This window comes from Lagopus muta, chromosome Z (assembly GCF_023343835.1).
Source record: "Lagopus muta isolate bLagMut1 chromosome Z, bLagMut1 primary, whole genome shotgun sequence".
NCBI lineage: Eukaryota > Metazoa > Chordata > Aves > Galliformes > Phasianidae > Lagopus > Lagopus muta.
The window spans coordinates 19,717,132-19,727,285 of NC_064472.1; the positions used below are offsets into that span (position 1 = coordinate 19,717,132).

Genomic DNA, 10,154 nt, shown 5'->3' on the forward strand with positions numbered 1-10,154 from the left:
CTGGACACCTGCTTGTGCAACCTGGTGTAGGGAACCTGCCTTGGCAGGGGGATTGGTCTCGATGATCTCTGGAGGTCCCTTCTAACCTATGATTCTGTGATTCTGTGATTCTGTATTGTACATCTTATTAGCCAGAAACAATTTTCTGTTCACAGAATGTCTGTTCATGAATTAACTCCCTGAAGCAACATCAGTATGTTACTTCAGATTTCTTAAGGAACTATTGATACAAATTTTGGACTTTTGTCTTTATATGAGTATCAGCTGCTTCCCTGAAGCAACACGATATTTCCTTCCAGAAAGGCTGAAACTCAATTCAGATTAAAGTATGTATGTATTGGATAGACTGATGTCAGGCACTGTGGGTGTGAAGAAAATCAATAAATATATAAGCAAATAGCGTGCTTAAAAAAATCGTTGCCTATTAAGCTGCCAATGAATTAACCTGACGAACAGTAAACACTAGCAGGCTTTTATATAATGAAAACCACAAAATAGGGGAAAAGTTGCATTTTTCAAGGCTTTTACTGACTTTAAGATGCATTTTTAACAGAATACTGCAAGGTGTTTTATTATTGCCTAATTTCAAGCACATACTTCCACTGAAATTAATTAATTTCTTGTGCATGTCAAAATATTCTGTGCCTTTTTTTTGAGCTGTCTTTATATGTCATAAACATAAACACCCCAGTGTGCCTAGATAAAGCTTCCCATTGAAAAGCCTCCATTGAGGTTTTTAAAGCAGTTCTCAAGTCTTTTGGTACAAAACTCCCAGATAGCAATACAGATGAAGCAGGAAAGGGAAGTTAGAGTCCAGGTACACTCCTCAAGGTCACTTAGTGATGGACCACATCCAAAACAATAGATACAAAGCCCTGTACAAAGCCCACAGTAGGTGCTGCAGGCAGCACACATCCCATGAGAAGTAAAGCACAGTCCCTGTGCCAGAAAGAGGAATTCCTCATACCTGAAAGGTTTTCTGTGGGGAACTGCCCTTCATTAGGCAAACAGAATGCAGTAGGTTGGAGAGAACCTGCCTCCCTGAGCAAGCAGAGAGTTGATAAGGAAGCTGGTCAGTTGGTGTGGGAGAAGGCTGAGAAGTTACCCAGAAAAAATTCTGCTCCATAAGGTGAAAGGCAGATGCAGTGGACAGAATTGTACTCCTGAAAGCTAAATAAAACTTGGCTGTGATGCAAGCTTGCACTGTGGACACTTGATCTTCCACAAAAACTGCTAATACATTTGCAGGAACAGTACTGTCAGCTAGCATGATGTCCAGGGACAACAGAAATGGAGGCACTCCTCAGGGGTCATTCTCAGCAGGAAGGTCCAACAAGGGTTCACCAGGTTTGTCTCCCTTCACCCTGGCTTCATACCCTCAAATACTGCTGCCATATGCTCCTACCAGACTCTAGAGCACAATGGACACAACATATTTCATACTATGGAAATTTCACCTTCAGAAGATTTTTTTGCAAGAAAATGTAATTTCAACATCATCTCACATGTTCTCTTCAAGATACACACAGGGAGAAGTATGCATGTGTATATATTCCCATGAATAAATACTAATATATATATATATATAACATATGCACACATTTTACCCCTTCTAAAAGCCTGAATAATATTTTAAGGCCATAGCTGGGTAAGATGGGTGCCTCAAGTCCGGAGTGTACTTCATCCCTACTTTGTTAAGAATTCTGACGCAGCAGCCTTGCAAACAGCTACCATTTCAAATAATACATAAATAAATAGATACATAAATCAATCCCAGTAACACCGCTAACTTTGCTTGCTATCAGAAAAACACATTTATAACTGCTAGCGGCCACCTTGCAGTGAATTTTGATACAAAAAGTTACGAAGAGAGAGGTTTTAGGGAGAATAAACTTCGAAGGAAATAAGGGTGTTTTTTTCTAGAACAGACCATCTTACCACTTACACAACACACATGGTAAATTGCTTAATATCTCTGAAGGTGACAACTGTGATGAGCCATGAAAACCTTCTGAGGAAGAAAAGCTTCAAATGAAGAGAGGAATTTTAAAGTAATGCTCCACATAGCTGAGACGGATCAAGACTATCTGAGACCAGAGAATATATTAAAAACCTTAGTATCTTACCCAGCACTGGAAAGTATTTATAATGATTTTATCACACGTTAATAACAGAGTTGGAAGGTGATATTTTGCTCTTAAGCTGCAATAGAACTTACTAAGAGATAGAGTTAAAGCTGGTAGCTGAAGCTAGAGGAAAATAATATCCAAAATAAGCAGGTTTTTTCCATTAAAAAGCAGCATGTATGTGTGGCATTTCAGAAAGAAGCTAGTGCAACGTCTCCAGAAAAACCAAGACTTAAAGCCATAAAGCCTTCAAATCTGAGTACAATTGCTAAATGCATTATTAAGTGAGGAAGACATTTCCCAGCTTTTCAATTAATGGATTCTGAAAGGATTGTTGCATACATTTTTCCAGACACTTATCCTCACACCAGCAACTACACCAACAACTGTTTCTAAAAGTCCTACAGAAAAATTCCTTTCCCCTCCATTTCTGATATTGCTATTTTTTTTCCCATTACACTGCAACCTGGAATAGAAGGCCCTATAGACCCATTACACTGATAAAGCTATTTTCCAGTGCTACCTTTATGTGGGTTTTAAATGCTCTCTGCCATTATTCTTCTTGCACAGAAATATTACTAGAAGACCGCCATTTGATCAGTCTGTATTGCACTTTTTGGGAAATGCCAATGTTATCACTCTCTTCCTGTGGGTTATCCCACATAACAGTATTCCCACAGCTCAGCACAAGACCAGGCAACTGAATGTGAATGTTTTCATAAAGAACCTTAGTGTTAGTTCTGTGAGAAGGCTTCAGGAAATGGCTGTAATGACTGAGGTTTATGTTCTTGAACTCTGTTTTGCAATCAGGGAACTGTTCAGAGCAACACGTTTCGCAAAGAGAGAATTGCATTTAAAATCCACAGTGTTGATTAGCAGAACACCAGGTTGATGATCCAATACCTTTTCATTTTAATTAAATGCACAGCTTATCAATAGCTGATCTTTTCACATCTCAATTGTTTTACTGTATACACACATGCTGTTCTATATCTATTATATGGGAATCTATCATAAAACAGCTCAGTAATTAACAAATACCCCTCTCTTCATAATTGAATGTCTTCATAGAAAACATCAATATGGAGATAACAGAGGCAAATAACAGATTTTATGTCCCTCAAGTTCAAACATAACATGCAGATAGAAAATTCATATACCAAAAGTCTGGAACAAGGCCAGGCTTTTTAATGGTCAAAGATAGGTGGATGTAAAACACATTTGTGCCAGACGCTGCAAATGCCTGGGACATCACAGACCTTGCCATCTGTTTAAGTGGATGAGCCACAGATGTTCAGGCCTTCATGTGAGTTGACTCCAGAAACTGTATAGAGCGTTCAGACTCCGAAAAGTGGAAGATTAAAAATCCAGCTCTTAAGAGTGGTTACACATCTAATTTGGATTTTATAGCTTTTCTCCGCGTGAAGATTACTTATACATGTAAGGGACTCCTCGCCACAGCAATTTTATGTCCACGTACGTATCACAGACAAAAGAAAGTAGAAAAAGCATTTTCATACAAATTTATTTCCTCTTCTGTATTGCTTTACTCATGAGACAGGTAAGAAGAGGCAGAAGGATAGAAATTAACACAGACTCACTGCCTGTAAATTAATGAATCTTCAACTCTTCCCACTGATATCCAAACCTCAAACATCTTAAGAAGGACCAAATCACTTGATAGTAAGACAAAAAATAGGAAGACTACATTTAAACTTCGCTAAATATTCATTTTAAACACCAATACTAAAAACCTTATGGTGCAGATTGAATGAAATCTTACATCTAAAATTTAAAAACAGCACATAAATTTAGCAAAAAAGTAAGAACTTAAGCTGTGCATGTGTATTTTTATGTACATACACCATACCCCAACTTTGTTTTGAGGGTATATCTTTATAAATAATACATGCAAAAATCCACTTATTTTTATGCTATAGAAATAATGATGCTAGGGAGATTGATATTAAGTGAAGGCCTATATTTTCAAAATTCTAAGACAGAATAAGCAAATGGGAAGTACAACTGGCATGATAAACTTGTTGAGTCACAGACTGAAAATCTTGCATGGGAAGAGCTACTGCTTTCCTATCTCCTCTTGTCTAACATTCTATGTACAGTGGCCAATTGCAATTAAACAAACAAACAAATAAACAAACAAACAAACAAACCAGTAGAAAAGCATAAGTTTCAGGCAAAGGCAAAGGTATAAGGCTTCTTTCAGGCTCTGCCAGCACAGTTTACACAGCAAACTGTTCAGCAACTCTGCAGGTCCTACAGCATCTCCATCTGGAACCTTTTCTGTCAGAGGCCATGAAGTCATCTTACTTTTCATCCTCCACTTCAGATTTTAACTTTCCCTCTGGCAACTTCCAAACACACATCAAGCAGAAAGAATACAGATAATGCTAATACACACATTGCTATTTCTCTCCTTTTATCATTTTTCCAAACCTATTACTGAATCGGAATGATTTTAGATTTGACTCTAGCAGGGTCCATACAATATACTTGCAGCCTTCACTGAGAATCTCTCATCACGAAAATTCAAGAACATTTTTGGTCTGCATTAGCTTAGCAGCACTGGAAATGACATTATACATAAGATATGATGCATCAAGAAAGCTAACGGAGTGTGTGTGTGCTTTAACTCAAATCCCAGGCTAATACAGACCTGAGCTTTGCTGGCTCACTGAGTCACTGAGGCAGGTAAAGCCTCTCAGCAGACTTTTTAATGCAGGAGACAGTATCGTTTCTAATACAGAGAACAGCAAGTTCCAGTGAGACCCTGAAGGAACAGTGAGTTCTCTGCACAGCAGCCAGAGCTCTGCTAGCTGGGGAGAGAATGTGTTACTGCCTGAAAAGCAAAACACATCTGTATTCTCCTTTGTGCAGCATCATCAAGTGAAAGTATCACTCAGGCACATACAAACAGATTATAACTCTTTCAGATGTACAAAAGGAAACCAAGGCAATCCTATCCTTGACTCCGAGACTGTGAATACGTTCAATCAACCTGCACTGTTTTTGCTGGAGTCTTTTCCTTAATATACACAAACATAAATGCTCACTTGATTTGAATGACAACATGTACAACTTTGAAGTGTGTATCAGTACACTCACTGTACTATATTTTTCAGAAAGTCAGTGTAGCAACATTACACAAGCATGCCAAAGCTGCCTCATTAATAATGCTACCTGAAGATTTTTCTTCTCCCCTCAGGGCTAAGCTGTATCACACACTTTGTTTAAAAGTATAAAACAATATTTTCAAGATGCTCTGAAGATACTCATTTGAACAGATAATTTTAGTTTCAACGTTCCCACTTCCTTACTTTTGTTTCCTCCTGTTGCCAAATAAGATTGGAACTTTGTTTTTTTTTTCCCCCTGTAGACTTTCTTCTCCTCTCCTCTCTCTATAAACTCAACAGCTTTGAATGTGATGAGTGCTCTGCCAGAATACATATATCACAGATATATCTATGCTGTCTTAAGAGGGTATAATGTGTTATTGTTCTGATGTGGTTACATTCTTTTTCCAAGGCTGTTTTAACTCCTAATGATCAGCAAAGAAGAAAGCAACACTTTGCCCATTTAAAAAGAAAAAATACATATTTTGTCTTCAGCTATTTGTTTTCAAACTCTGGAAAAGTCTTTACATTGCACAGAGTTAATTTAGGAATGCAAACTGATCACTGTAAAAAAAAAAAAAAAAAAAAAAAAAAAGTAAAAATTCAGTTTGCTTTAGGCAAAGATCACATATTCTGTGTGTGAGCTCTGGATTTCTTGTTATTAGCTCATTATGCTTTGTAACGTAAAAGCACAACTGTGTTAGTACATTCTTCCATGAAGCCAAAGCATTTTGAATTTGTAAGACCAAGGAGCACAAGAAAAAATCCAGGATAAGCAGTGATGTTCTGTAAGTTACTCGCTATTATAATTCAAGTAATATAAGTTATAATTCAAGTAATTACATTGTGAAAGCAGTGGAAGACCTTGCAGTTCCTTTACGTATTTTGACCTGTGCTTAACTCCCAGTGCTGCCATGAGTTAGTGGAAGAAGCAAGGGCCCATGCTAACTGCCCTGCTAAGCAGTTCTTGCATTGCCATGTGGTTTTGTAGGATCACTTTTGTCAGTTGTCTGCATAAAGGGCAGTGCCAAAGATGGGCGCATTTCTTCAGAAAAAAAAAAATTGTCTGTTTTCAATTTTGGGATGAAGGCTTCTTCCCAGGGCTGACATCTGGCACACTGAAGCACAAATGGAAAAAAAATGCTTTACTGGCTCCAAATGGTTTACAATTAACTGCCATCAGGAGACCATAACACAGACACAAAGCAGGATTCTAGTGCTGGGCTGAGCAGACAGATATGAAAATTCGTAAGCTAAATGTTTACGGAAGAATTTTCCAAAGCACATGGAAGTTTTTACATGAATTGTCTTTCTGGAATGGACACCTGAGCTTACACTGATAATTCAATAGCACAGCATCACAGCAAACTTCAGTTTAAAGGGGATTTTAGTTCTTCTGATAAGTTCTTCCAAAGTACATATGAAAGTATTTCTTCATCTTTACCTTGCATTCCGTTAGTAAGGGTAGGGGTAGTGGTGATACACAAGTTATAACATGAGCTTTTTTTCCTTGAATTTATACAGAAAAGTCTGTCATGTTCTAAACAAGAATGCAAATCTAAGTCTCCACTAAGCAACTAGGAAAAACTTTTTTGAAGAGTTCTTAAAAACACAGCTGTCTGGACTTCCTAGAGAGGACATAAAACACTGAAATGCTTAGTTAACAAAGCAGGGGACAAAGTTTCCGTCAAGAAAAGCATGTGTCCAGCAGGCACTGAACTCAGAATTAGGAAAACTTATATACATGAAGGAGTACAACATTCAGTGTATGCAAATTCTCCCCTAGTCCTGAAAAAAGACTTGATTACTCTTCTCACAACATATCCACGCTGCTTCTAGGATCGAGCCCTAAACTCCAATGCCCCACCTCTTTCTTTTTCTTTTTCTTTTTCTTTTTCTTTTTCTTTTTCTTTTTCTTTTTCTTTTTCTTTTTCTTTTTCTTTTTCTTTTTCTTTTTCTTTTTCTTTTTCTTTTTCTTTTTCTTTTTCTTTTTCTTTTTCTTTTTCTTTTTCTTTTTTTCTTTTCTTTTTCTTTTTCTTTTTCTTCTTCTTTTTCTTTTTCTTTTTTTTTTCTTTTTCTTTGTATGGCAAATACAATGGCATGGAACAGATATATCCCAGGATTTCATTCCTCCTTGAGCTGCTGACCTGCCATGACTTGCCCAAGGTTATGTTTAAACTGTGTGTACTTCCATCCTGTGCCTACCATCCTGTTTGGTTTATAATCTCATAAGGGCAGGGACTGCCTTTTACTACTTGTTTGAACAGCATCCAGCACAAAAGGGCTTTGATCCAGCCTGTAGGCACTGCTTGCAGTACGTTAGATTCCAAATCTTACATAGAGAATTCTGTATCAAGAAAGGTCTGGTACTGAAACAGTGCATGTACTCTGCTCCATGCAGCCAATTTTCCACACCACTCCTCTTGACATCGCAGCACACATGTTGCTTTAAAAAACTCCCTTAAAAAATTAATGCTTTTTTTCCCATAAGTTAATGTATCTCATTTTTGTTGACCTCATATAACATAGCCATATTCAGACTTCAATAACATGACTAGATTAAATAACATTCATTTAAGGAAGTGGCAAGTGTCTTGACAGTTCAGCCCACACCACCTTGTCCAAGTTTTGCATATGTCACAGAGAAACAACGCTAAAACAAACTTTTCACGACTTGTGATTTCTTATTTCAGAACTATTCATAGAGCAGATTTTACTATCATTCATCAGCTCACTAATTGCATACCTTCCCTGTAAAATGAATTTCACTGTGGTTTAGGTTTTGTAGTACGTATGAAAGTAGTGTAGCTATTTAATGTACCTGACTATTAAGGTAAAGCTGACAGAAGTTATCACAAATATTACCTGCATGAGCAAAACACTTTTTGTTCAACTTCATAAAGTGATTCAGAGAAATTAGTTTATTTTGCTGAGCCACATCCAATGTAAGTACTTTCAGTGGTATCATTACAGAATTGACTTTCATTCTGTGGTCTGCTGGATTCTAAGAATTGCTATGCAAGATGTGCAAACAGCAACACTGCGTTTGCTGCAGGACGGTGTAATTGACCTTTTGAAGAAAAACACACGCGCATCTTCCTTACAAACAGCTCAGTAAGCCTAAGGATGCTAATACAGAAGAAATTGTTTTGCCATAACCATAAACTCAAGGGTTAACTCTTCTTTTTGTTTTAGAATTTGAAAATGTAACCTAATACTATGTGAAATTAGAATTTTACAATAAGGGATAACTGAATTGCCAATACTGCATTCTTATTTTTCTATTACAGAAGAGCAAGGTTTGCTTACAAAAAAGACTTTACAGAAGTTTTGCAAAAGCATCTTACACCCCTGGAAGCTATCATATTCACTGCATAGAGCAAGTCAGCTCTCTGTGAAACTTTTGCTGTTTTGAAGTTATTTGCTCGCACAAATCCATCTGAAAAGTTACAGCTTCAAGAAGGAAAGCTAATAAGAAATAGCAAAGGCTGCTGTCCTGCTAGCAGAAAGTATGCAGTTCTTAGCAGAACCCAAGCTATTTACCCACAAATGCTAGCTTTATTACACCACACAATGAAATGATGTTTCCAGTGGAAAAAAAAAAAACAGCACAGAAAGTCCTTTAGGTGAACTAATGCATTTATAGCAATGGATATGACTTTGCAGCATTTATGGGAGAGGTGTAGAGCTCCAGATTGGTAGCTTTCTAATTTCTGATTTAAATCTACAGCTCTATTGTTTTAAACCTCAGTCGACAGGAAACCAACCAGGGAGTCACTGTGATAACTCCGTCAGATTAAACTGCAGATCCTAAACAGCATTTCCCACTGGCTTCTAATTCACTGTGAGGAGATTTTGTTTTTAAATGTGTGAACTCCAACATGCTGGCATTCAGCTTGCTACAAAAACAACCCATACAGCTTAAGAAAAGCACTACAGCACTGCGTGAAAAAAAAAAAAAAGGGTTAATTAGGCTATATAATTGTTTAAAATACCAGATGTTAACACCACTGTTTTACTGCTTGTTTTATTTCTGTTTCACTGTTTTGTTTTTTATCTCTGCTCTTATGTAGAGAAGATGGGGAGGTTGGGGGGGGGGGGAGGGAGGGAAGTGTTTGTTCTTTATAATAAAGTACACCGAGAATTTTGAGCATTCCTTCAATAGCTCAACCACAATTGCTAGTATACAATGTACAAACAGTACAAAAGCATAAAACACACCATACGCCTTGATTAGGCATGAGTAAGCTGTAATTGCAGCATCACTATATTTTACTGTAGAAGAACAAATACTATGAGGAACAAACACAGCCCGTTTCAGAAATGAATGAACCCCAACTCCAGTGACCACATGCAACATGAAGTGATGTTAACCCTAGCAAGAGAAAAGCTACAAAGATAACTGTACATAAGCTGATACAGCAGAGAAGTGCAAATGTTAGTTGCTAATGAACTACATTCTAAACACGAGCATTCTTGTTTACAGTGTATAATTAACAAAGTTGAAAAAGTCAAAATTACTCACAGAGTCCTGAAGATGCAATAGCAAACTATCTAAGACAGGAAATTCCAGGGCAATATTATAAAACAAGTAGGAATAAACATGCATGAAGTCAGGAACTGACAGGCCTCTGGATTACTGCAACTGTAGGAATCATGCTCATGCATGCTGGCTATAATTTATGAAGCGGAGCCCAGGAAACAACCAATCGGTTAGCTCCTCCTAACAAGTCCAACTGGCTACGAGAAGCTGGAAGTGCGGCACAGAACAATGAAGGGGAGCTATCCCACACATTAATCTGCTTATCTGGGATTGCTTTCTGTGTGGAGAGGGAAACATGAAACAAGGAGGAAAAAGGAATATCACAGCTCCGCAGTTGAAATAAACAGGATAAAT

General features: G+C 37.5%; 1 protein-coding gene across 2 annotated transcripts in view; it reads right to left on the reverse strand.

Annotated features, from left to right (window-relative positions):
- Positions 1–9,910, reverse strand: part of PDE4D (phosphodiesterase 4D) — a 582,076-nt gene extending 572,166 nt beyond the window's left edge. The window contains exon 1 of one of the 2 annotated variants that reach the window (XR_007373933.1): positions 9,783–9,906. The gene's annotated coding sequence lies outside the window, so the exon portion shown is untranslated. Of the gene's footprint in view, positions 1–9,782 lie in introns of both variants that reach the window. The other variant, XM_048931460.1, reaches the window with a different exon arrangement.
- Between the last annotated feature and the right edge of the window lie 244 nt (positions 9,911–10,154).